Source organism: Equus caballus, chromosome 11 (genome assembly GCF_041296265.1).
Source record: "Equus caballus isolate H_3958 breed thoroughbred chromosome 11, TB-T2T, whole genome shotgun sequence".
Lineage (NCBI taxonomy): Eukaryota > Metazoa > Chordata > Mammalia > Perissodactyla > Equidae > Equus > Equus caballus.
In genome coordinates this window covers 40939719-40967129 of record NC_091694.1, presented here as the reverse complement: position 1 = coordinate 40967129, position 27411 = coordinate 40939719, and the positions used below count along the sequence as shown (strand labels likewise).

General features: G+C 54.1%; 1 long non-coding RNA gene and 2 other non-coding genes across 6 annotated transcripts; all 3 read left to right on the top strand.

Moving 5' to 3' along the window:
• The first annotated feature begins 1904 nt into the window (after positions 1 to 1904).
• LOC138916177 (uncharacterized) lies at positions 1905 to 27411 on the top strand. Of its 4 annotated transcripts, XR_011423046.1 has the most exons (5): positions 1905 to 2028; positions 14956 to 15054; positions 19485 to 19588; positions 25800 to 25934; positions 26987 to 27411. It is a non-coding gene; the product is annotated as an uncharacterized lncRNA (long non-coding RNA). The 4 variants fall into 4 exon arrangements; XR_011423045.1 differs by lacking the exons at positions 1905 to 2028; positions 14956 to 15054 and adding an exon at positions 2196 to 2299 and having other exon boundaries at positions 19485 to 19578; XR_011423044.1 differs by lacking the exons at positions 1905 to 2028; positions 14956 to 15054 and adding an exon at positions 16273 to 17333.
• Positions 2634 to 2714, top strand: MIR193A (microRNA mir-193a). Its single transcript, NR_032901.1, has one exon. It is a non-coding gene; the product is annotated as a microRNA mir-193a (primary transcript).
• On the top strand, positions 15401 to 15466 carry MIR365-1 (microRNA mir-365-1). Its single transcript, NR_032911.1, has one exon. It is a non-coding gene; the product is annotated as a microRNA mir-365-1 (primary transcript).

The following is a 27411-nucleotide window of genomic DNA, read 5'->3' as shown; positions in this document are numbered from 1 at the left end:
GTGAAGAGTGTCATTGTGAAAGCACCTTCTCGAAGCTGGAGGCCAAGAGAATTGTGGGACACGAACGAGTGCCAGCCCCTCTCAGGGTCCCTTCCTGGCCCTGGAGGCAGCCCAGTCCCACTGCCCAGCTTTCCGAGTTCTTGTGGTTGACCTGCCCACACCGACCACCTCAGGAAGCAAAGGACAGGCCCTGTCTGCTTGTGGACCAGCCCAGGATCTTTCTTGGGATGTAACCCCCAGTGGAGGAGGCCAGGGCCCTGGTATTTATCTTTCTCTTGTGAGCTGCGTCCTGCCGCTGCACCAAGTTTGCAGAATTTCCTTTCTTGTCCAGCTTTGATTCCATTGATGGGATTAGGTGCCCCCCACAGCCATGTCCTTTGATGTGGTCAGGGGGTAGCAGGGAGATTTCAAGCTCAGGGAGCAAATCTTAATCTTCTGCGGGCTTCTCTGGGATCAGAGCTGGGGTAAACCCATTACATCCCTGCCCTTTCATCCCCCCAGGACACCCGCTTCTCCAGTCTCAGAGATCCAAAGGGTTTGTCAGATTTAGAGAGAGCAATAAAAGGAGAAGAGAAAGTAGACCGCGAACCCCAGACCCCCTCCAGCATCGGCAGCATCACCAGCAATGTCAGGGCATCTTCCTCTTTCTTCCTTCTAATCCTGGGCTCCCACAAAATGGGGATTACAAAGGCTTGGGGCCGGGGGCCTGCCCTGCCCTAGCACTGGGCACCTCTGCCGGCACCTGGCTGCCATCTGCCCTCCAGCCCCCCAAGAGCTGCTCTCTCCTGGGAGCACCTGCTCCTGCGCATCTGTCTGTCCTGCCCTAGAATCCTGATGTGGGGCCGTGGGAGGGGCAGCAAATCGAGCTGATAAACCCCTCAACCTCCACCGCTGTGAGGTTTTAAGGCATGATTTGGATGGTGAGGCTGGGAAAGAGAAGACAGGAACAAAGCCAATCTCTATGTCAGGCCACAGACAGGTATGTCTCATTATTTTCTTAAATCTGACTTCAAGGCTCCATCTGAAGAGAGGTGGGGGAACTGAGTCGTTATTTGGGCTTCCCCATCACTCCCTTATTCATAGTCCCTGGAGTCCTGGCCATCTTGAGGATGGGGATCTTGGCAGAGGCCTATGGATGCTCCAGACTGGTCTCAGAGAAGGCACGCAGTTACTCCCCCACGTTCTGGCGTCTCCGAGAGAGCGAGAGAGCGGGGCAGGGGGTCCCCATCAAAGGGGATTCCACCGACCTCTGACCCCTCCCTAATCTTGGGAAAGCTCCCCCTCGGCCTCGAAGTTTCTCTGTACCACCCTCCTTCCCTGCCCACAGTCCCCCTAGAGGAACTCAGGTTTTGCAGAAAGCACCGCCAGGAAGAGGTGTGCAGGCAACTGGAAAACACAAAATTAACATCTGAAGAAAGCATGCTGCGGGGTACCAGGCTGGGCGCCTTCCATTTCGCATCTCGCTGGGTTGCCTCCAAAGCCCCGCAAGAGGGGCCTGGCCGGCTCCAGGTTCCAGGTGGGGAGGTTGAGGCCGGCCGCGGGAGCGCTCCCTCGGGGCGGGGACAGAGTCCAGGAGCAGAGCGGCCGGCAGGGGGCCCTCCGCGCCGGCCTTCGCGGGAGGAAGCGCTGGCAGCGGCTCGGACCGGTCAGAGGAGGAAAAGGGAAAATTACTGGAGCTCGGGGGCGGGAAGGGCTGCGGGACCGGGAGGAAGGCGCTCGAGGCTGTCGAGCCGGGCGGCCCGCGCCAGGCCCGTTCCCGCGGCGGCTCGGGCAGTGAGGAGCGGGGCCCCGGGCCGCCCCGCCGCGCGCGGGCGTCTTCGCGCCGGTGCCGGGGGCCGGAGCGGGCGCCGCGGCCGGGGCGGCGCCGCCGAGGGGCGGGCGGGCGGAGGGCGGGGCGGGGCGCCGTCCGCTCGGCTCCGGGAGGCGGTGCGGCGGGCGCTGGCCGCGTCCGCCCGCCGGGAGCCGCGGGCCGCGCAGCCTTCCTGATGTGTCACCAGCACGTGGAGCCAGCTCGGGCCGCGCGAGCAGGCGAGCGGAACTCCCCCGACTTTCGAGGGGTCTCGCTGCCGCGCTGCTCTCCTCGCCGCGCCGGGCTTGCTCTCTTTGGGGAGGGGGCGGCGGCGGCCCCCGGGACCCGGGCAGGTTGCATGAGGCCCCGGCCCGGGGCAGGCGCGCGCTGGGCGCCGGAACGTCGGGGCGCCGGGCCGGCCCGCAGCCACTCCCTCGACCCCCGGCGGCGGGCGCGGCCTGCGGCGGGAGGCGGCTCGGGCCGGCCCGGCGCCCCTGGAGCGGAGCGCAGGTAACGAGGCGGCGCGGGATCGTGGGGAAGTTTCTCGGCGGGTGACTCCTGCGCTCGCCCGGGGGCAGGCTGGGCGCCCGCACCCCCGCCCCCGGCCCTGTCCCGCGGCCTGCGCGGCGGCGGCCCGGGGGCGGCCTGGAAGCCGTGGCGCACGCCGAGCGTCGTGTAACCCTTCGAGGGCTGGTTTCGGCGCGCGCGGGCCGAGGGCCTGCGGGTGCCTTCTTTGGGGAGGCTCGGAGCCTCGGCGGGCAGAGCGCGCTGGGAAGCGGCCGGCCCGACCCGGCCCGCGGAAGCCCGTCGGGGGCGCGCCCGCACCCCAAACTCCGAGACGCGCGGGAGCTGAGGGCTGGGTCTTTGCGGGCGAGATGAGGGTGTCAGTTCAACTGGCCTACAAAGTCCCAGTCTTCGGCCCCCGGGACCGGCGGCTCCTCTGCGCTCCTCGGGCCGGGCCGACTTCCTCCCGGGCCCGCGCGCCCTCGGCGCCCACGCGGGGTCTGCACCCCGGCCCTGCCGCCGCCTCCCGGGGCCACACCGGAGCAGGGGTGGCAAGGCGCGCTCGTCGCGGGCTCTGTGCGGCGCTCCAAGGGATCCCCGTGCTTCGCGGGAGCAATGGGGACGCGCTCGGAAATCGGAGTCGGTCCCTGTATGCGGTCCGTGTCCTCCCGCATCCCCACAGGGCAGACCTGGAGTGAGCGGGGAGACGGCCTCCCTCCCCAACGGGCCAGCGCATTCGCCTACCGGGGCCTGCCCTGCTGTGCTTTCCAGGGCGGCAACCTTGAGCTTGGGGGTGGGGAGGACCCGGCCGACTTCTAGAGCTGCCCCTGGGGAGACGGGACGGGATGTGGAGGTCTAGCCGCCGGGGAGTGGGAAGCCCCTTTTTCTCCCTCCCCCCATTTCTTTAAAGATGGATTTTGGTGGATGTGTTGTGAATGGCTGGCCTTTTGTTCCCTGACATATGCAACATAATGCTGGCCGCTCAGAGTCCTCTTCAAGTTTTCTGCTGAGGTTCCGGTCTCCTTAAACTCTCTCCCAATAGCTTTGTTTCTATCCACCCAGGAGAAAAACCCCACCAATCCCTGAAACCTCGGGTTTGCCTGCTGTTGGAACTTTTCGTTTGTTTTTGTTTGTTTCTATTGTGTTTTGGCTGTCCCAGCAGTGGGGGCCTTGGAAAAACATTTGGGAACACGCAGTGAGGTGACCTGAAGGGTGTGAAGGGCAAGTTGACAAAATAAGGCACCTTGGGGCCCCTTCTTCCTGGCTTTGGAAAAGAGGAGAGGTTTTTCGAAACAGGGAAGAGGGAGAGAGAGAAACCAGCCCGACTAGGTTGGCCCACCTCTCTCAAAGTTGTGCAAAGAGCCATTCTGGAAGGTTTTTCCACAGGTTTCCCCGACTTCTTTGGGCTAGTGTAGAGTAGACCTTGCAGGAATTCCACAGTGCCTTTGTCCCTGTTTTGATGGCCTTGTGGGGGCCTGATCAGAGGGCAGCCAGGTGTGTGGAGGTCTGTGGGGTCACTGAGGCCGGGTAGGGCCTGTGAGCCCAGGGGTGGGCACAGCCCTGCACTGTAGTTGTCCTCATTTTTTCAGTCCTGAGTTTTGTCCTGCATGCCGTAGTCAGTGGAACACGCCGCAGATGCCAGAATTATGGGAGGAAAGAGTTTCTTTGGCCGTATATCTAAACAGGCAAGCATCTTGACAAAATCTCCATTCTGAGGCAAAATCATCTAGGAGGAGACTGGTGGGAGCTTCCACTGGAGGCCTTGCCCTAATTAAGAAACAAGGCTCTCTTCCGAGGGAATCGGAGTTGCATCAAGTTGGGAAACTGAATCAGGTTGGGAAAACAAAGTTCCCCTTTGAACCCACGCTTCTCCCAGCCCTGGGGATCAGTATCTTAAAGTAAATGAGGTGGAAAGCTCCAGAATATTACGTGGTCATAAAACACCCGCAGAACTGGGCTGGAGCAAGGAGATGCGGAAAAGCAGGCAGAATTGGCTGCTTCGCACCCACCCTGGAGGGGACAGGCACATTGGACGAGGGACATAAGTCACTGAGAATAAGGCATCAGGAGCCTGGCAGCGCCCCAGCCGCCCCTGGCCTGGTCCAGGCTGCTGGCCGTTTTCCCTGAGGCTGTGTCCCGTGGTTGTCGGGGGCTGATCAGGGTTTTACCGATTTTTTGGAAATGGCTCGGCGCTTCATTTCTTTGGGGGAAGTGAGTGATTAGGTTTTTCCTTCTTGGGATTTTTCCTTTGCAAAATGTGATTGAATCAGCTACGCAGTGGGCTGGTCTGGCCTCCAGCAGCCAATTTGTGCTTTGATTTAGCAATCTTTGTAGTTCGGAATTGTGTTTTAGTTGAGAGCTTTTTGATTTTGCCGTCCCTTTTGAATTCTCAGTTTCCTGAAGCAGATGCCCTCTTCCTCCCCCTCCCCCAGTCCATCCCTCTAAGCTGGGTACCTCGGGCCTTGCGTTCACCTCTGTGGGGGGAAGTGGCTTAACCGGCAGCCTTGTTTGCCCTGGAGCCGTCCTCAGGAAGCAGCTAAATGCAAGGTGGAAAGCTGGTGGGAGGGAAGGATTTTAGCCAGACCCCCAGGGAGACCCACGGAAGACTCCTAAAAATCCAGCTGGACTCCTCGCCCTGCCTACTGGGAGGAAACTTGCATTCCCTCAACTCTTAAGTAAATTGCAACCTGGTGAATAATTAACTTTGGGCTTGTAGGTTTTTTTTTTTTAAGAAAAATAAAATCCCAACCTATGAAAGAGATCAATTTTTGTCCAATAGGACTGGATTGACAGAGGAGGTGTTGGGAGAAGCTGACCCTCTCATCTCCACACCCAAGTCCTAGCAACTCTGGAAATTCTGATAGTCAGGAACCCCTCCAGGGTTTTGCTGGCAGCTGTTCCGGGGGTGGGGGGGCCTTTGAGCTGCTTCACCTGGTCTCCTTCAGCGCCCCTTTGCCCAAAGCGGAGCTGTCTGAACCCTCAGCGATCGTCAGGATTCCGTCCCTAACTTTGTATAGCGACAGCCTGCCCTCACTCCTGGCTCTGCTGCCAGGCCTGTTTGCCGCTCTGCTCGGGATGGTAAATATTTGGCCTGTCTCAGTTCTTGTATACAAAAGAACAGCGCTTCTCATCTGTGACAAGTCCCTCAAAGTGCTGTCTCAGAAGCAAGGGATCAGTTTGGGGTCCATGGAGGGTTTTTCTCAAAGCAGCCTGGTGTGAGGGCCATGGAGGTGGACTTTGGGTCCAGATGTGCTCGAGTTGGAGTCCTGACGGCCACTTGCCAGCTGGGTGGCCTTTGACAAGTAACTTCTCGGTGCCCGTTTCTTCCCTTGTGATCGAGGGTCATGATACTCACCGTGTCCCTTGTGATCCAGGGTCATGATACTCACCGTGTATTGTCGTGGTGAGGCTTGTGTGAAAAGCACAGGCACAGTGCCTGGTGCACACCAGGAGACCCTGGGCCGCTGGTCCTCTGCTCAGCTCTCTTTCTCTGAATCTGCGCATGTAGATGCACTGGCTGAGAAGCGTGCAGTGATGGAGGCCTCTGCCTTGTGCGTCTGGCAGTCTCTATTGCTTGCTAGTGTGTGGCCTTGGGCAAGTTACTTCACCCACTGGGAACAGCAGCCTTGTCATCATAAGGTGGGGGTAACATCTGGGAACCCCTTCTTCTTTTCTGACTCCTCTGCAGCTGAGGAAAGTCTCCCGCGGGATTTCACAGCTGCCTTTGGTGCCGCAGAAGCAGGCTGCCCAGGCTTCCAGTGCGGAAGGGCCTCCCAGGTCGGGAGCCAGCAGCCAGGGAGTTGTGGAGCAGGAGGTGGACAGGTCTGGATTAGCCAGCACAGAGTCCTTAAAGGAACCCTGCATGTGCAGATGTGGCCACCTCACACATCTGCTCTGCAATGCATCCAGCCTGCAAGGCCCCAAAACTCCGATTCTAACACAGCACATTTCATGAAAGGTCCCCAGGAAAGGCGAATTGCCACGACTGCTCTTGGCTTGCTCTCTCGTTGACCTAGTGGGCAAGTTCAACACACTCTAGTGGGGCCAGTCAAGCAGGGTACAGAATTGAAAGGGGAGGACAGAAGGAAATAATTTGCTATTCCAATAAATGCTGCAGAGTGATCAGCGAGAGAAATAAAAATCAGAATTTCGTTGGACTTCCTTATATTTTTTTATGGCTCGGTGATATTTTTATTTTGAAGTTTCATTCTGGAGCTGGAGATAGACCATAATCTTTTCAGTGCCTTAGGGCCTTTAGTAGTCCTGGCTGGCCCTGGGCAGTGGGCAGGGCTTACAGATGGACACAGAGCAGGTGACTTCTCACCCACTGCGCAGCTCCCTCCCTCCCTCCTCCCTTTGGCAGGGACTGGGGAATTTTGAAATCGCCCTGTAGCCAGACCCCTTGTGTTTGCTGCCCAGGAGGACTGGGGAGGGAGGTGCTATGTGGAAAGAACCATTGCCTGATTTTAATCTCAGCTCTGCTACTCTGGGCCCGAGAGCCCCTTTCTCTGTCAAGCTGGGGGTTGCGCTGAATACCGTCTACACCTCTTGTAGCCTTAACATTCTTCTAAGATTCTGAGCCGGGAGGTGCAGAGGAGGGCACAAGGTTGGAAGCTGGGGCTCTGGTGGGGAGGGGTAGGGCAAGGATTTGGAGATGTGCAGCTGGGAAATTTGGGTCAGTCTGTGAAGACTTTGTGGTTCATTCTCATGAAACTCGCTTCCTCTCACTGGATTTCTGCCCTGGGGTGTGTGGAGTTCAAGGGGAAATGCCGGCTTCTCCTTCTTGGTGATGGAGGCTTCAATTCTGGTCTTCTAATTCTGTCTCTTTCTCCACATCCATTGTAAAGTGGACCCCCTCCCCTCACCCTTCTGAAAACAAATCACAATGCCGCTTAGATGCTGATGGCACCTAGCTTTCCAGGAGACGGTCGGGTGGAAGACAGAATGCTTTCCTGCTCAAGGCAGGCATTGGGGAAAGGGCCTTGGCTTTGCGGGGAAACCAGGCTCTCCCATGGACTGGCTGGGTCACCTTGCATCAGTGACATGCCTTCCTGAGACTCAGTTTCCCCATCTATGGTAACACATGCCCACTTCGTAGTACCATATGAGGATCAAATGAGAATGCCTCTGGGAAATGCCAGGCGCGTGGGGTTGGGGGTGGGGGGAGGATATGGTGGCTGTTCTCAAGTGACACCATAATTCATCCCAGGGCCTGTGGGGCCAGTGAAGAAACCCCAGTGAGTTCAAGGAAGGACGACCTGAGCCTGGCAAGCTATCTGGGGAGAAAACATTGGACGAAAAGCAAGTCCTTGCTGTATGTGTGGGGGTGGTTCCTGCCTCCTCAGGGAGCCCTGCCTGGTACAGCCTGGAGGGGAGGGGGCAGAAGTGTCTCCCGGGGTGAGTTCAAGCCGGTGCTGTGCTCGAGCCTATCTGAGGGGACAGGTTAATGGGAGAGTCGGGATAATGTTGCCTTGAATCTCTTCCTACGGATCTTGCTGTGTGAGCTTAAGAACATGAAAAAAAAAAAATGTGTCTTTGCTCTTGAAACTTTCAGGGTGATTAAACAGATACTTGGAACCAGGACTTGCATATAAGCAAAATGTTGGTCTCCAACTCGCCTGGCCAGACCACTGTATATTTGAGAAGAGTCAACCAGACCACTTGTTCCCAGCTGGTTCGTGCGAGTCTCTCTCCCTCTCCTCCCCTGTCTGGTGATAGCCAGCCGTCATTGTCGCTCAGGGCTGGGTGCACGCTAACCTTGGCCAAGTCGCTGAACGTTCTACCATCTGGCAAAAGATCACATTTCGACAGTAGGCCTTTTCTGTATAGATGGGGATAGAGGTGGGCAGTGCCGGGATGCTGGAAAACCACTTAGGCATTGACAGTGGAGGAGGGCAGGGTCCGCGATCCTGACTTGGATTAAGGGGTGGGGATGGAGCAGGGAGGCCACTCCTTAAAATAGAAGTAGACCCCAGAACCAGCGCCCCCTGTTTCCAGAGCCTGAGTAGGGGAGGGGGCTGTGACCCACCTACCTCGGCTTCTCCGTTGCCTATTCGTCCTTTTGGTGGATTTTGTTGTGATTAAACAAGTCGTGACAAATATTGCCCCTTGGGCCGGGGAGTTGTGAGGACTCCTGCCTGGAAACCCAGCCTCGTTCACTTGGGAGCCATAATTAGGCAAGAGAACAGTTCACGGGCCCTTGATTCAATAAAGACCCTTTTATGATGTTGGTTTTTCCCAGAAAAATAATACCACTTTGCCCCGTTTATTGCATTTAGATGTGTAATCATATTAGAGCTGAGCCGCCTCAGGGACCGAAGTTACGCAGTTGGGGTTTTCACCAAAGCCTGTTACCCGGTCTTCAGAGGAAAACAGTGTCCTCAGGAAAAAAAAAAAGAGAAAATGACAAGGAACAGTTGTGAGGATTTTCTCTCTTGGCATTTTAAAGTACATTTGCTCCCTTCAGGGAGAGAGGCGACCCTGGAGAAAAACCAGGAAGTGAAACTAACTTGTCTGGCCAGCGGCAGTGCCATCCCTCTCTTCTGTCTCCGCAGCCCTGCCTGCCCGGTGGCGTGGTCCCTCCTTTGTCGGGCAGAGGATATTTGTCGGGTGGGTGGCACGTGTCCTACAGAGGCTGGAGGAACCTCGAGAGAGGATGCCCGTGTCCTCTCCACCAGGAGTCGTGCTGTCCTAGCCCGTCTCCGTGGCCGTGGCAGGGCTGCAGGCGCCAGCGTCCACAGGTGGCATTGCTCGCCTCCCCCAGGCCCCTCCCTGTTGGGGCAGTCAGCCCTGACTAAATATAGTTAGTCCTGGAGGTCACGGAGGGTTTGCCTGGCCCCCGCCCACGTTCAGTGGACAGCCTTGCAGGCCCTTGTCTGGGAGCTGGATGCCCCTGGCCCCTCCCCACACAGCCGTCTGCTCTCACCTTCTGACCCCTGGACCATTTCAGCTAAAAACCATTTCCCAATCTCAGAGTAAAGTCCTAGAAATCTGCCCCGTGTTTGGGTAGAGAGAGATCACCAGTGGTATCCGGAACCTCTTTCCCAATATGGGGTTTAGAAATCTCAGGCGATGAGGAAATTTATGGGAGTAGGAGCACTTGCTCTGTTAAGAAATAGACGGTATGACATTTCAGAAGGCTCAAACCATGTTGCATTAAAAAGGGGGAAAATCCACTTAATTCCAGGGCATCTGATGGAAATGATGGCTGAAATATCTTTTCAGAGAGATCACCCTTTAATACATTTTATAGGAGATGGCTCATCCGTTTATAGATAAACTGTGTTAAAATATTCTTTCAGTGTCCCTACTATCCCAGGGTTCGAGGTGATTTTTTCTTTAACTTTATACTTTCTGGATATTTTATAGTTTTGGGGAAGAAGTGCTGTTAAGTTATATACAACTTATCATAAAGACACAAATTTTTCTTTTGCTTTTTCCCATCCTGAGGGGTATAATTAGAACATCTGAAACCAGATTATCCAATTAGTACATTTTTCTAATTAGCTGTTAGGAATTTGCAATGAGAGAAATTCTTTTAGGTTTCCAAATGAAACTTTGGCCCCAGACAGGCTCTGAGGAAGTACACAAGGGAAAAAAGATCCTGGGTTTTCCGTTTCAGCGACTGCCACTCACCTGCTCGCCCCCAAACACCTAATGTGTCTGCCCCTCAGGCAGCAAAGTGACCAGAAAACAGTTTATTTTCCTTGTCCCGAGTAAATGGGGTTGGAAAATTATTCATTTACGTTGGCTTCCTTCTGCTCCTGGCAGTGGAGCAGGCAGACGAAGGTTGGGTTTAAATACTACTTTTCTACATTTTTCACCAGTATGTTAGTCGCTGTTCTTTCGAGCAAAAAGAAACGGTGACATGAGTTCACTTGGTTCGTATTTTCTGCGTGCCTTGTGTGTGTGCTTTCTCTGTGCCAGGCAGCCCCAGGGGCGGTCTGCAGGGATGGGAATGTCCAGCCAAGACCCGCGAATAAAGTCGGGACCCAGCTTTTGCACGTTGTAGCTGGTATTGGTGCAGGCCCACGATCCTTTATCTGAAATTCTGAACTCCAAAAAACTCGGGAAACCAAAAGTTGTTTTTGCAACTAATTTCGTGGGAAAACAAATTGACCCAAAGTGACTTGAGACTGTGATAGTCTATATTTGTCTTGGAGAGTATGAATATTCATGGGTTTCACTGCAGAGATATTAATGTGTTTGATTACGGGCGCCGCCCTGCTGGGATGTTGCGTAATATGTGGTGTACGCACCACAGTACCTTTCTAAAACCTGAAAAATGCTGGAACACACATGGCCCGAAGGTTTGGGGTGAGAGACGGCAGCCCTGGAGTAGGAGCATCAGCTTAATGAAAATGACAGCAGTTCTGTGCCCTGAGAGGGGGGCAGAGTCCCAGCTTTCCAGGGCCTGGTTGTCCTTCAGCTATAGGAGGAGCCTATGGGCTGAATGAGGGTCCAGCTGCCCAGTGGGCCAGATGCCCAAACAGCAGGCCCCACGGCCCTCAGAGCCCTTCCCTCGCCAGGCCGTGAACCAGCTCAGCAGGTTTTGCTCACTGTTGCATCCTCGGTGCCAAGCTCCGTGCCCAGCACATGTGAGGAGCCAAGTGTATACTGCTTGGGAGCAGAGATTGGCAAAATTTGTCTATGAAGGGCCCAATAGTAAATATTTTAGGCTTTGAGGGCCATGGGGTCTCAGGTGCAGCCCTTCCGCCCTGCTGTTGTAGCAGAAAAGTAGCCATAGATAATACATACGTGGAAGAGTAGGCCCGTGTTCTAATAAAACTTTATAAAGACAGGCTGTGGGCCGGGTTTGGCCTGTGGGCCCAAAGTTTGCTTGACTCCTTGAGAAGGATGAATGCATCCTTAACTGTAGACTCTCTCTTCCCCAGGCTGTTAGCCCCGCTGTCTGTGTGCCTTGTCTCCTTGTCTTGGTTCCCTCCCTCCGTAGAGTCTGCTAAAAAGAGAGAAAAGCTGCGGCTCTAATGCCGGCACCCAGTCCTAGTTTTGGCTTCTGGATGGTTTGGAAATGTGGATGAGAGGAAGGCACTGCCCTCCCTGGACTGGCCTTGTTAGCAGGCGCACGCATCTGTGTGGACGGACACATTCGGGCTCCGGTCCAGCCTTGCCAAGGGGCACTCAGGCCCCTGCCCACGGATGAGTTTTTTGGCGGCTGAGCCAACTCCAAGGCACGATGGCCATCAGCCTCAGGCCAGGCAGGGCTGGAGCGTTTGCCGGGCGTGGGGAGAACCGAGGGGGTGAGAGTGAGCATTGAGGAGCCGAGGTGTTCTTAGGAAAAAAATTTCTGGCAGAGAGAGGAGTTGTTGTAAGCCCAGGGACTCTGACGGATGAGTTTCAGGTCTCCTGACTTTGCTCATCCCGGCCCCGGAAGAATCAGCAAGGGTGGATGGGGTCAGCAAGTCCAAGAAGGCTTTCCACCGCAGCAGGGGCTCAAATCCAGCCTAGCCCTCTGGCTCCCACCTCCATGGTGGGCTGGCCTGGGGCAGACTGGGTGGGTGGCTGGACGGAGGGCAGGACCCTGCAGAGCCCACCCCCCTAAGCTGAGTGCCCCGGGCGGCAGCGTCCCTCCATCTGGCCACACCTGGCTCTCTCTGCCAGGGAAGCTTGGCCCCTGACTCAAAGCAGGCCTGGCCCCTCTGGCCCCGGACAGACCTCTTAGCCAGCCCCTGCCCCAGGCCCCAGCATCCCTGTCTGGGCCCAGCGGCTTCTCTGTAGCAAGGATTCCCCCAAGACATTCTGGGACTGCTGCCCTCGCCTGACCACCTCCTGCCCTAGTCAGGGTGGGACTGGCACATATTTCTCTCTCTCAAGCAAATTCCAAACAAGGGCTGATATCTCTGGTTGGCCTTTCTTTTCCTTCATCCTGGTTTTGTGGATTGCTGGCTATTTTAGGGAGTCTGTGTTCACAGAGTGGAGCTGCCTCACTGCAGCTCCCTTGCAAGCCCTGATGGCTTTTCTGCCACCAGCAGAAGGGGCAGCCCCTCGGTCATCAGCGTGTGTTCCGCACAGGCCGGGCACAGAGCGAGGGCTCAGGGAAGGCCTGTGGACCTGGACTGGGGGCTGGTGTTTTGTGACGGGTCAGCTCTGCTCTCAGAGCCAAGCCCCAGGTGGGTCACCTTCACACACCTGGCACGGCGTGGGGGTAGGGGATCCTCTGGCCCCTGCCTGGGGCAGCTCCCCAGAACTCATTATTGAACACCTGGGCTCGAGACGGCCTGTACTCTGGTAGTAAGATGCCCCAGAGCGGTGGTTCTCAAACTTGGGTGTCCCTGAGAACCACTCGAGGAGTCTGTTTACAATGCAGACTCCAGGGACCCTCGGTCAGCTATGTTAATAAGTGCATGTGAGTGTGACACAGGTGGTCCCGGGACCGTGCTGCCAGAGAGCCGGTAGGTAAAGCAGTGTGATGAGTGTGGGGTCGGGGGAGCAGGGAGAAAGAAGGGGCTGTAACCCAGGGAGGGGCTGGGGTCAGGAAAGTTCACCTGGAAGAGGTCAACTGAGTCTTGAAGAACAGAGGGGACAGTCCTGATAGCTAGCCCTGACGGATGCTTTGTGCCTGGCACGGTTCTAAGCTTCAGCAGGCATAAACTCATTTACCGCTCCCCACAGCCCCACTGGTCCCCTGAGGAGCAGACAGAAGCCTCAGGGGTTGAGTAGCTTGCCCAGGGCTCCCCAGGCACCGGCACCCGCTCACGCACAGGCTGTGCACAGCCAGGGCTGCCAATGCGGTCGTGTTGTTGAATGGTTCAGACAGCTGCCATCCTAGCATGTGGGGACAGCTTGGGTTTTGCTGGTGGAGTATATGGCCGTGATCTTGGTTGGGCCAGAAAGCTCTGGGCGAGGTGACGGTTGCCATAACAGTTTTGAGAGGGCTGGGGCTGCAGCCGGGCAGTGGGGGCTCCAGGCACGCTTCCTCCAAGTGTGACCAAGGCAGGACCCTGGGGTGTGGGGAAGGTGCTCCGACACCTGTCCCAGGTGCTCTTCTGAGAGGGGAGCATTCCCCAGGGCCCGAATCCTTGGAGAGTCCCAGGAGTACCTGCCCTTGGGGTCCAAGGGCAGGAGGGAAGCTTCTTGGAGAGAGGAGTACACTTGTGTTCAGAGCCTCTGGCTGAGCACTTTGGGTGCTGTCTTTCCTTCAGTCCTCCCACCACCCTGCAGAGTGGGCTTGTGACTCCCATTTACAGATGTGAAGGCCGCAGCGCAGAGAACCAAGGTGACTTAGACACAGTCACACGGCGAGTGAGCTGACTGGCGCCAGGTCTGTCTGTCTGCTATGGGATGTGGGATGCAGAGGGACCACCCGTGTTCTGAGAGGCTGCGCGTCCTGCGCACACAGCAGGACCTCGAGGAGTGGGCGCAGTGCTGGGCTGGCTGGGACAGGCTCCTGGCGGCCAGCTGGGCAGATTCCAGCCAAGCTGGGGCCCTGGGTGGAATGGCCTGGCTTCAGGGGATGAGTTACCACCGATGGGTTGCATTCCATCCCACTGGTGCCGTGGGGTTTGGGGGAGTCAGAAAGGCCCTGGGGTCTGTGGTGAGTGTCTTGCTGGGGCCTTCTTGATGGGGATCCTGATGCTGGGAGTTGAGCCTCTGCTGCTCTGGGCCACGCCCGGTCCTGGGGGCAGAAGGATCTTCCCATTAAGGAGGACTTAAACTGCCTTATTCTGGAGGCCCTTTTCATCCTCCTATAAGAAAAAAGTCCATCACTGTCCCTTTTGTCGTCCTTTTTTTTTTTTTTTTGAGGAAGATTAGCCCTGAACTAACATCTGCCACTAATCCTCCTCTTCTTGCTGAGGAAGACTGGCCCTAAGCTAACATCCGTGCCCATTTTCTTCCACTTTATATATGGGACGCCTGCCACAGCATGGCTTGCCAAGCAGTGCCGTGTCGCACCCGGGATCCAAACCAGTGAACCCTGGGCCACCGAAGCGGAACTTGCAAATTTAACCGCTGCGCCACTGGGCCCTTTCTCATTGACCACTTTCTGACCATCCTCCTTACCCTCCCCGCAGTTTCTTCCAGGCTGTGCTTCCCAGCAAAGTCTATGAGCTCGTTGATTTGAACCCGAAAACCATCTGGGACAAACCAGAAGTCTGCGCTTGTCTTTACCCATCTTAGGCTTTTTCTGGGGGGTAGGTGGGGACCCGCCTTCCTCCTCAGGCCCAGGCAGTGTCGCCTTCTCCCAGGCTCACGCTGATGAAGGTGGGGTGGACATGGTAGAGCAGAGGGACTGGCCTGAGCCGGCGAGCAGCAGCTCCCTCAGGGCGAGCCGGGTCTCAGGCTGCAGCCTCCTGTTTCCCACCCGGGACAGAATCTATGACCTTAAGCTTTTCGGGAACAGTCCCTTGGGCTTATATGTCAGAGCTGAAAGCCTGGAATTTCCCCCCTTTGCCTTTGCTTTGAAATGGGAGAGTGCTGGCGGGAGCTGAGCTCCCGGGTCCATTTTACAGAGCGGGTAACTGAGGCCGCGACTGCTGGAGGGAGGCAGACCAGAGCTCAGGTCCAGTGCCTCTTGGAATCGTGTGACTTTCAGCTGTTCTTCCAGAGTTGAGCAGCTCCTCCCCTGGGTTTTCTGGCCCCGTTGGTCTTGGGCAGACACATACACACACACCTTGACGTTTTCTCCTCTCCACCTGAACCAGGTCTGGCCTCTGAGGAGTGTGGAGCTGCTCTCTTCCACTCACGCATCACGTCAGGCCTGTGACTATCACTTGGCCTCTCGGGAACTCAGTCCCTGCAAGGTGGGTCCATGCTGCCCCACATGAAGACAAGGGCCAGCTGCCCCTTCTCCCAGGTCTCCCTGCATCCAATCGTCCACCTTCTAGGCCACGGCTCCCTGTGGGCAGAAGGCTCATGTGCCAAGTGGCTCTGGGCAGAGCAAAGGCTGGTCATTCCTGGGCGTGCCTTGGGGGCAGCAAAGCTGGCCACTGTGGAGACCCTGCAGCCACTCCACCCACCACAGAGCTTTCCATGGACTGTGGGGAGTGGGCCAGTGTCAGGTCTGGGGACACCATCTCCACCTCGGCTCACCTGAGCCAGCCGGGCGACTGCGTACTCACCTGGAGAGTGCCCAAGGACAGCAAGAAAAATGAGGGACTTTCAGGGGCAGCTGTGTTTTCTGACTCAGTCATAATGCCCCTAAAAATCCTTATTGTTCTTGCAGTGCGCATCGGGCAGCAGCCGCCAACCCGCCCCGCACCCACCTGGCCGCTCTGGGACAGGAAGTGCTTCCCGGGGTCCCATTGGGATTTCTTCCCCCATCCTCCTGAAGTGAGAGGCCGTGGGGACTTGCTGTTGATGAAAACAATTTCATTGGGCCAATGCATCGATTTGCATATATTTTTGTAATTTCTTTTTTGGTGGAGGATTGATGAGGGCTGGGCATCGAGATGTTCCTGTGCGGAACAGAGCCCAGGAGAATGCAGGGTCTCCTCGGTTTGTGTACGGTGAAGGTCCTGAAGTGCAGGTGCAGGGTGGCCTCAGGGCCAGTTAAGGCAAGGGCAGCAGTGCTGGGCTGGCCAGGGCGCCCCATCTTTCCTGAGGAGCTGGAATGGTTTAGGGGCACCTGGGCAGAAACTTGCGCAGTGTTTGAAAATAGAAGGCGCATCAGTCCACTCTCTGAGACCCGGTAAGCTGGCCATTTTGCAAATACAGTGGATTCAAGGTCTTCCCCCTGCTGTGACCCTGGAGCTTGCTTTCTCTACCCCTATTTCACCTTCTGGGGTGCCTCCATGCTCAGCAGGTGCCCCTACCTTTTCCAGCCCCACCCCACACATATTTTAGCTGAGCCAAGGGCTTATCTTGGGGGAATTTGGGGTTTCTGGGGGATTGTCAAGAAGCAGAAGTACCAGTCTGTGACATGCCCCCCCCCCTTTCCCCCCAACCCACAAGAACATCAGCAAATCCCACAGCAACAGTCTTCCTCTTTACTGAGGCTGGGCAGGTGGCCTCCCTGTGGACGGACAGATGGGGGAGGTGAACAGGTGGCAGGCAAGACGGCCTGCTCCCCCTGCCCACCCTGGGTTCCATCCACCTCACGGGGCAGCAGGGGAAATTCATCCTCAAGATATCTCTAAGGTTCCCAGGTGCCGACTCGTAAGCTCTCATCGCTCCAGAAGACGGCCACTGCGTGTGGCATTGGCAGGACCCTGACCACCCTGCTGTGCCAGCTGTGCCTCCACATCAGCTGTCCCAGAGACAGTGTTGAAGGGGCTGGGTTTGCTCAGAAGCCTCAGCATTCCTCCCAGGGGAAGGGACAGCTCCTCCCTCTGAGGGGAGAGAGGGGGTAATGGTGACCCTTCTTGCAGGGTGGAGCTCTCATGAAATGAGACTCTCACAATCTGCAATGGACACAGAGCAATGCAACACGTTCCATCATCCTTCATCAGCTAAGTATTTGCTGACTTCAAATCATCTGTCCCCGCTGGGGTCCCTTTGCCCTGCCCTTCCGGCCCCCCAAACCTCCTTGTTCCTGAGCGTGTGCCTCATTCTTTACCCCAAAACATTTGCAGAAGAAAGTACAGCAATCTTTTCAAGAAGGCAATACATCAAAAATAAGACTGATTACTCTTTTTTCCCCAATTATAAAAGAATTGTCTTCCACTCTAGAGCATTTCAAAAATACAAAAGGATGAAAAGGCTTCTAAATGCTGGTACCTAGAGATAATGTCTGCTAATGAAAGAGATCCTTCCAGCATTTTCCCTATGCATGTACACCCCCACCCAGTTAGCAGGATTGGGGCTTTTAAAAGGGGCGAGGCTCAAAACCCATTTGAGCAATGGCCCTGTGCCCTCGGGAGCCAGAAAGTCTGTTTTCTTTTTGCCAAGTGGGATGTGCCGCGGACCACGGCTGCTCGCCTCCAGCCAGCAAGCTCAGCGACCTCGCGGGGTGTTGGAGCAGCCCTGGGTCTCTCTCAACCAAGACGATGAAGTTGTCAGGAGGATGCTAGCCATGTGGCCTCCATCCTGGTTGATTGGTTTCTAAGTGGGCTGCTGTGCTGCTTCTCGACCCCCGTCACATGTAAGAGTCACTTGGAGAGCATTAAAAAGAAGTCAGTGCCTGGGCCCCACCCAAGACCAGTTGAGTCTGAATTGCTGGGGGTTGGGGGGCGCCCAGGGACTGGTATCTTTGTTTTTGTTTTTCTCATGTTCCTCGGCTGACTAATTAAGCAGCCAGAGAACGATCCGGCTCCATGCCCCCACGTTAGAGAAGGACGAGATTTCCTCCAGCTCTGCCTTCAGAGCCTCATCGAGGAGATGTGACCACTGGCAGCTGGCAGACTTTCACTTCCCTTATTTTCTCTTCTGCTCAGTCATCCTTCAGTCCTTGTTTTACAGACGGAGGACCGGGGCTAGGGAGGTCAGGAGACTTATCAGAGGATGCACAGCGAGGATGTACGGAGCTGGGGTTTAGATCTGCAGCTTCTGACTCCTAGCCCAGTGCTCCTTCAGTGATGATTGCTATTTATAATTAGCATATAGAGATAGAACAAGCGTATCACAGTACTTACTAATACTTAAGCATTTGGTCATTGCAGTGTCCTGAGGTGGGCGCGTACTGCTGTCTCATGGAGGGGGTGTCGGCTCCTCCAGGAGGCTGGATTATCATCCCTTAGTCTCCTCGATACTGAGTTGTACAGCTGGCCCCCCTCGCCCCCCAGCTTGCTCCCGCTCAGCCTGCTGTGCTGCCATGGATCCCAGCTCTGGGCAGGGCAGTCTCCAGCCCCATTTTCAGAACATGCAAGAGGCGTGGCCCAGGTCACACAGTTGGTGGGTGGCAGAGGTGTCCAGGAAGGAGCACACCCCTGCCTGGGGCTTACTCATCTGGCCATGCCCAGGACCAGTGCCTACAAGGTCAGGACCCCTCCTAGGGGTGCCTGGGTCTCCAGAAGGGTGTCCCTGCCCTTCCCTCTTTGCTATAGAGCTCGACGCCAGGAGCCTGGCCCGAGGGCCACCGGGCAGGCTGCCAGTGCAGGGAACTAACAGGCAGGCGCGTTGTCAGCTCCAGGGAGCAGTCGGCTGTTTCTGGGCTCGTCTGCGGAACTGGAGGGCAGCCTGCCTTGGTCATGATGGGAGCTGGGAGCAGAGAACGCCACTTTGCTGGAGCCCCGTGGCTCTGGGCCAGGCCCACAGGCTCCCTTTGGCAGAGGGGGCCTGAGCCTCGGCCACGCCTTCCCTTGCTGGGCCTCAGCTCCCTCCTCCCTCAGTCTGGCTCTCAACCTGCTCCCCACCCAGCTCTGCAGCCGAGTACACACTGCGCGACGACGTCCTGCTCACCTGTTTCCCAGAAAGCAGGGTGGCTGGGCCGGCAGACTCAGCCGGCACCTTGGTGGGAAATGGGGCAGTGGGCCTTGGCTCAGGCATTCCCTGGGGAGCTGGGCTGGGAGATTGCTCTAGGCTGCTAGGTAAGCTGAGTTATTTCTGACCCAGGTAAGCCAGGGCTATGGGGCTGAGGTGAGAGCCTTGAGCTGGAATCTGCAAGGAGCAGGGGTGTGGCAACAAGTCTTTGCCCAAGCATCTGATCAAGGACAGTCACTTAGCTGGGGGCCTTGGGTAAAGCAACCGCCCCTCACCGTGAGCCTGTTGCCCTGTTTGTTTCTTGGGCATAATAGTGCGCTATAGCAATGTGCCTACTTTCTAGGCTTATTCTGAATATAGATATGAAATTGTCGCTCCCTTTCCCTCCCCTTCCAGGAGGACACGGAGAACTCTGGGTGGTGTATGGTGGGAGAAGATGCTCAGTTAATGCTAGTTGCACCGTGCAGTTCAGGAAGCGAGGTTTCAGTCCCAGCGGTGCCTTCCATCTTTGATCCTACAAAGACAACCTTTCCTTCAGTCTCCTCTCAGGCCCTCCCGCCCTGGCTGGACCGTGTTGGGATGGTCATTCTGGACTGAGAAGCTGCATTCCTCTGTGGTCTGGTCTGGCCTGCTGAGGCCAGGAGCCCACAGAGGCATCCTTCCCCTCCTCAAGCTTCATCCTGCAAGTCTGGACACTGTCAGCTCCGAGGCGTTCCCTCTGGGCCCGGGCCAGAGGAGCTGCTGGGAGCTCCTCCCTCCCCCGCCAGCCTCCTTGGGGTCCAGACGGCTCGGCACAGGCAGGGCTTTCTGTTTGGCTTGGCTGGTGGGGAAGAGATTAGCACTTGCTTTCTGTTTTGACTCTTGTATCTAACAGGCAAAGCCTGTGACACCGCAGAAAAGCAGCCTTGGACCTTGAACGAGTGTGGGGCCCGTCCCTGATGGCCTGGCCACTGTGGAGGCGTCTGGAGGTAGGAACAGGTGACAACATCACTTCTTGGCTATGGGGAAAGATGTGATGGCCATCTGTCAGCTTTCCCTGCCCAGTTTCTGTGGCCCTTCTGATAATGCGTTTCTTTTCCTTCAGGGGACCACCCCCTCCAGCCCCGCTATAGAAGCAGGCATGCAGCCTATGCTGGACACTAAGATTCCCCCTTGGGACTTTGCAACAATTAAGGGGAAAGAGGCATTCGCATTTTGTGGGAGTTGCCAGGTTGATAGGATATAAGCTTGCAACTGCTGGTGGCCATCCAGTTTTCCACTTGAGGATGAAGCCAGCAAAGAGGAAAGAGAGCTGAGACATGGAGAGAATATGTTGTCCAGACATCAGCAAGCCCCTGGATCCAGCCATGCCTGAAGCTAGATGCACCCCTTGGACTAACCTGATTATATGAGCCAATGTGTTTTTTTTTTTCTGAAAACTATCCAGAGTTGGATTTCTGTCATAGGAAAAGTCTTAATAAAGGCAATGTTTCTTTGGTCTCATTTTAAAAAATCAAGTATACTTTACATACCATAAAAATCCACCCATTTTAAGTGTCCAACTAATAAGTTTTGTCAAATGTGCACACCCTTGTAACTACAACCACAATCGAGATGTAGAACATTTCAGGTCCCCTCATTCCCCTTTATGGTCAGTTCCCCCAACCCCAGACAGCCACTAACCTGCCTTTGTTCTAGAATTCTAGAATTCATTTTGCCTTTTCTAGAATTTCCTATAAATATTATCACGTGGTGTGAACTGCTTTGCGTCTGGCATCCTTTTTGCGATTCATCCATGTCGTTGCATGCATCAGCAGGTTGTTCCCTTCTGTTGCTGAGCAGCGTTCCATTACATGGATGTACCATGGCTTGTTTATCCGTTTATCAGATGATGGACATTTGGGCTGTTTCCAGATGTTTGGCTGTCACAAATAAAGCTACTTTCAACATTCACGTACAAGTCTCCATGTGGGCATGTTTCGATTTTTGTGCCTAGACGTCAGTCCCATTTTACAGTTGAGGAAACTGAGGCTCGGAGAGGTAGAAGGACTTGTCCAAGGTCACATGGCTGCTGGATCCTGTGGTTTGCACAGGGAACACAAGAAGGGGCAGTTATGTAGCTGGAGGAATGGACCTTGGTGGAATGGAGGAATGGTGTTTGGGTGTTCCTTAAGGGGCCTCTGGGGCTGTTTGAGAAGGGAGTGCCTGGGACCCTGGTGCCCAAGAACCTTGTTGCTGGGAGGGACTATCAAGGTGAGCTGCTGCCACTGTCCTCACGTTTTCACCCCCTGGACCGATGTCATTTGTTTTTCCCCTGTGGATTCCACTGTTTGAGAGATTATATCTACTAAACAGGCTGCATTCATGAAGCCAGTGTCTACTTCACCAGATGTATTCCTCAAATATGTAAAGACTATCCAGGGGCCGGCCCGGTGACGTAGTGGTTAAGTTTGCAAACTCCACTCTGGTGGTGCAGGGTTTGTGGGTTTGGATCCTGGGTGTGGACCTACACACCGCTCATCGAGCCATGCTGTGGGGGCATCCCATATACAAAACAGACGAAGATTGCCGCAGATGTTAGCTCAGTAAAAATCTTTCTCAAGCAAAAAGAGGAAGATTGGCAACAGAGGTTAGCTCAGGGCCAGTCTTCCTTACCAAAAAAAAAAGAAAGACATATCCAGAACTATCTGAGCTAACAGTCACTGTAGGCAGACCCATATAAAGACATGGAGAGGAAAAACGGATTCCTTTTTTTTTTTTGGCAAGGGACCAACAAATTATGGAGCCATTGCAGAAGTTCAGAGGATGTCAAGTTGGTAACCCCCAATTTAGTCCAGCCTCTTGTTTCACAGATGCTTCAGCACGTCTCCTTGTTGGTTTTCTCTCTGCTCAGGTCAGCCCTTGGAGGTCAAGGAGAGTTTCCCTGATGTTCGTGCTGTGAATTCAGTGTGGGTCATCTCTCTTGGGACTCGGAGTCACCACCGCCCCCCCCCCCCCCCCCCCCCCCCCGCCCCGGGCCCAACTCTGCTGAAGCCAGATGCACCCCTGGGCCTTCCAGCTTTGCGAGCCGATACATCCTTTCCTTCAGCTGCAGGCTGGCTCAACTGAGAGTCCTGGCCAGTACAGCTTAGCCAGGCCGGCACCCTTAGTGAAGCGTTCCCTGGGGACCCCCAGGCAAAACCAACTGAGAGCGAGTCGGGCTCCCCTCCTGGGGGCCAGGCACCACTAAGCGCCTTAGGTGCGTTATCTCAGATCTTCTCAACAACCCAAGGGCAGGTACTGCTATCCCCATTTTACTGCCAGGGAAACTGAGGCATGGAGAAATCAAGTCACAGAGCTGCGATGTGGGTGTGTCAGATGCAGCTTGTGCTCCTCTACAGAGTCTCTCAGCTTCCCCGTCCACCAGACGCCTGGCCGCTGGCTGTGCCTCAGCCACAGCCGTGGGTCCCCACAGTTCCACAGCTGAAGCTGACCAGCTGCCTTTCCAGAGCCTGGCCTCTCCCAGACCTCAGCTCAGGGAAGGGGCTGGAAAACGCAACCCAGAGGCGTGGAGGGAGGGAGTTGGGGACAGACTTCGAGCAGTGGGAGATGAGATGGGAGGGTGAATTCCTCCTTCCATTCGAGGCACCTTTCCCCCGGGGTTTGTCGTAAAGCAGTGGCCGTGTGGTCACACATCATCCGGCACTGCCTGCCATCCTTCCTTACCTCCCTCTTCCCGCCCTGGAATTCCTCCTCCAAGTTAACGCGGCAGCCTTGATCACCTGCCTGTGTTTTCTAGGGAACACGGGCAGCCTGGATCCTGGGTCTGCGCTACGCTGCTGCAGCGAGGCTTGGACAAAAGGATGGATGCGTTCCATGCCATTGCCATGGGGACGAGGGAGTGGATGGGATGGTGCCAAATTCATCAGATGACTCCCCTTTATCTCCCCCTCCATTCACTAGATCTAATCTGTGAAATCCTCTCTGACTTCCGGCCATATTGCAGAGAACGTGGCCTCCCCCGCTAACCCGTCTGTGCTAACCCGTCTGTCCGGTACTAAAGAAGCCCCTCCCTGATCCTCCGCTTGGTAGGGATGTGCCGCTGGCATGGCACTCGGCCTCTTGGCGCCAGCTTCCCCATCTGTAAAATGGGGATGAGGATGGTCTCGCCACGGAAGACTGTTGGGATGCGTCACTGACAGTAGCTTGGTGCCTGGCGCCTGGGAGCTGTCGGGGGCATTGTGGAGGCTGCCCTGCTCCCTTGGAAAACCACCCCTCCCCCATTCTCAGCCTCGGTCCCTACTGAGTACATGAGGTTGTCCCCCACCGCACCTTGTTCCCATGCCTGCCACCAGACCCGGGCCAATCGGCACAGCCCAATATTGACTACAAGTACCGGCTCAGTCCTAGGCACAAGACCTGAGTCCGACTGGTCCCTCTAACAGTGCCCTGAAGTTTCCCGAATAAGGAAAGAGGTGCTTGCTCTTTGCTGAGATCCTTAGCCTGGAGCTATCAGAGGCCATTTTTCACTCGTCGGCCACTTGAGAATGAAGTCAGTGGCATGAAGGCAGAGGACAGCAGAGCTAAGAGATGGAGCAGGACACAGTCCTGCTGATGTCTTCGGAGCTCCTGGATCCAGCCATGCCAGAAGCTAGTTAACCCCTGCTATTTTTAGGAATTAATACATAAACCAAAATTTTCCTTTTTACTTGCTTAAGCCAGTTCCAGTTGAGTTTCTCTTACTTAAAACTGAAATTGTCTTGACTAAGATATAGTAGTTTCTCTATAAATGATCACTGCTGTTAGTGCAATTAATATTGTTATTATAAACACATTACCAGGAAGACGCAGCCCTGGGGAGGCACAGGCCAGTTCCCCCAGGGGCCACGGCTGCTCTCCACACACCTCACCCCGGATATCAGCCCTGAGGCCGGGGGATTCATGTCTGCTGCTGTATCCCAGGTGCCCAGTGTCTGCCTCAGCGGAGGTGATGAATAGACATCAGTGGAAGGAGCAAATGAATAGGCCCACTGCCTTCTGCCCAATGCCTGGGGACATATTTTGCCCTCTCTGTTTGTCCTTGGCTGACGTCTGAACCCACTGTGGTATCTGCCAGGAGTCTGTCTTGGCAAACTGTTCTCTTGTTCTCACAGTGTCCTTTCTAGAGCCTCGTTCATCCCTCTATCTGTTCATGTATCCAGTTTAAAACATCTCTGTTAGGAATGTCCATTATAGATCCTATCTTATGCCACTTATAGAAATGAACTCCAAATGAATTAGACTTAAATGTAAGACTGGAAACCATAAAACTCCTAGAAGAAAATGGGGAAAACGCTCCTTGATATGGGTCTTGGTAATGACTTTTTGATTTGATAACTAAAGCACAAGTGACAAAATCAAAAATAAGCAAGTGAGACCATATCAAACTAAAAAGCTGCACCGCAAAAGAAACCACCAACAAAGTGACAAGACAACCTACAGAATGGGGGAAAAAATTTGCAAATCATTTGTCTGATAAGGGGTTAGAACTCATACAATTCAATAGCAAAAAATAAAAAATAATAATAAACAAAGGGCAAAGGATCTGAATAGACATTTTCCTAATGAAAATACATGAATGGCTGACAGGTACATGAAAAGGTGCTCAACATCACTAGTCATTAGGGAAGTGCACTTCAACACCACACTGAGATATCCCCTCGTACCTGTTAGGATGATTATCATCAAAAAGATGAGATAACAGGGCTGGCCCCGTGGCCGAGTGGTTAAGTTCGCACGCTCCGCTGCAGACGGCCCAGTGTTTCGTTGGTTCGAATCCTGGGCGCGGACATGGTACTGCTCATCAGGCCACGCTGAGGCGGCGTCCCACATGCCACAGCTAGAAGGACCCACAGCGGAGAATATACAACTATGTACAGGGGGCTTTGGGGAGAAAAAGGAAAAAATAAAATCTTAAAAAAAAAAAAAAAAAAAGATGAGATAACAAATGCCAGGGAGGATGTGGAGAAAGGGAACCCTTGTGCACTGTTGGTGGGATTGTAAATTGGTACAGCCACTATGGAAAACAGTATGGAGGATCCTCAAAGAATTAAAAATAGAACTGTAATATGGGGCTGGCCTGGTGGTGCAGCGGTTAAGTTCGCACATTCCGCTTTGGCGGCCCGGGGTTCGCCAGTTCGGATCCCAGGTGCAGACCTACACATCACTTGGCAAGCCATGCTGTGGCAGGCGTCCCACATGTAAAGTAGAGGAAGATGGGCACGGATGTTAGCTCAGGGCCAATCTTCCTCAACAAAAAGAGGAGGATTGGCAGCAGATGTTAGCTCAAGGCTAATCTTCCTCAAAAAAAACAAATAACTGTAATATGATCTAGCAATTCCACTTCTGGGAATATATCCGAAGGAAATGAAAACTATATCAAAGAGATAGCTGCACCCCCATGTTCATAGCAGCATTATTTACAATAGCCAAGACATGGCAACAACTTAAGTGTCCACTGATGGATGAGTGGGTAAAGAAGGTGTGGCATATACATTGGAATATTCTTCAGCCATAAAAAAGAAGGAAATCCCGCCATTTGCAACAACATAGGTGGACCTCGAGGGCATTATGATAAATGAAATAAGTCAGACAGAGAAAGACAAATACTGTGTGATGTCACCTAGATGTGAAATCTAAAAAATAAGAAAAAGAAAAACCAGAGAGATCAGATTTGTGATTAGCACAGGTAGGGGGTGGAGAGAGGGGGGAATTGAATGAAGGTGGTCAAAGGTACAAACTCCCAGTTAGGAAATAAATAAGTCCTAGGCATGTAATGTACAACAGGGTGAGCATAGTTAACACTGCCGTATGGTGTATTTGAAAGTTAGGAGAGTAAGCAGGTCCTGGGAGTTCTCATCACAAGGAAGAAAACATTTTTTTCTGTTTTTTTTTTTTTTTTTTTTTTGCACCTCTATGAGATGGTAGATGTTAACTAAACTTATTGTGGTAATCATTTCACAATAGATATAAGTCACACCATTATGCTGTGCACTTTAAACCTATCCAGTGCTGTATGTTAATTATATCTTGATAAAACTGAGGGCAACAAAGTGTCCATTATGCTAGGTACCAGGGGAAGGTGCAAAAACGCCTTCAGGGAGCTTCTGTTCCAGTGGGGATGTAAGTTGACAATTTTGGTACAGATAGGTTATTTTAGGCGTTTGGGTAATTTTCTGGTATTCTTTTGCAGACTATAATCAAACAGCTCTAAGGAATATATTTTGGTTTTAAGCTAAATTGGAACTCCTCAGTTTATCTATCTTTAAAGAGAAGTTGGCAATGTGCCTCCCATCTCCTCTGCCGGTTCACAACCCACCTGTCAGCTGTAAGTTCTTTTTACATTGTTCCTCTTAGTGACATTCACAGTCTCTTCTGCTCCACCATCAAGTCTGTACCGCTTTGTCCACGGGTTGACTCAGAATAGATCAAGAGCCATGAAACAGCATTCCAGGACTATAATTGTTAAATACTGTTTGCTGTAAACAGCCCTTTTCGCTGAAGCTGGTTGGATTTGGGTTTGTGTTGCTCATGGCCAATGTGTCCCGACTCACACACCTACGTGCTGTTGAGTCGGCTGAGATGTAGCCACACGCCGGCTGGGACGCAGCTCCTCCAGGGCCGGCTTTCCGGGCCTGTGACCTGTGCCATCACACGGGGCCTGTGCTCAGAAGGGCCCTGCACGTGGCCCCACAATTATGTGGCGAGTCCTGAGCTCGTCACCTTGCTGAGAGAGGCCTGAGCTTTCTGAGGAACCCTCTCCTCGGGCACTTGGGGGGCACGGCAGGTGCCTCGGCAGGTCTAGAAGGTGCCGTGCACAATAAAGTGAGATGCCACGCACCTGAGCGCTGGCTTCACGCTCCCCACTTTGTGAGGCGGGGCTGGGCTTCTCCCAGTTCCTCCTCATGAAAGGGCTGGAAGGTTGGCGAACCTTGGGCCCCAGGAGGTGGGATTATCCCCACCTTACAGAGACCCCCCCAGGGCTGCATGATCTGACCAAAGCCCTGCTGCTTAGAAATGGCAGGTCCTAGATTCAAGTCTGGGTCTCTGACTCCCGGTCGCAAACCATCTCTGCTCCATAGCGCTGCCTCCAGACCAGGGCTGTGCATGACGTGGCAGACCTGGGTTGAGTTCTAGGCCGCAAACCATCTCTGCTCCATAGCGCTGCCTCCAGACCAGGGCTGTGCATGACGTGGCAGACCTGGGTTGAGTTCTAGGCCTGCTCCTAATTTGCTGCGTGTCCTTTGGTGAGGGAATTACCCTCTCTGGACCACTTACCCCAGAGTTCACTGAGGGAGAGGATAAACTTTGAAAGTCCCTTTCAAACAGAGTCACTACATAACCGAATAATAGAAAATGATGACTTTCTTCTGTTGACAGCTTCCAGCTAATAAAGGCAAAAGGAATGAAATTGAATACCAAGTTGCAGTCCCTAACAAATTAATTGCTTGAATGACAGCGAACATCACAAGAAAGAGAAAATAAGACACCGTGTACCACCTGATGGAAGTTTTCAACCTTGACGTAGTCTTGCCAAAAAAAAAAATCAAACTTGAATCTGATCAAGCCCCTGCCTCCAAATACCAATCTCCAGGACAGAGGACAGAAGAGCACATTCGACAACACCACAGGGCCGCAACCAGCACAGTCCAGATGGAGCCAAACTCACAAGGCAAACTCATTTCTTCCAGTGAATAAATAACAAAACAAGACAGTAGACCAAAAGAGACTCAAAAGGCATACTGACCGATTGCCATGTGTAGACCTTATCCGGGTCAAAATTTAAATAAACTATAAAAAGACAA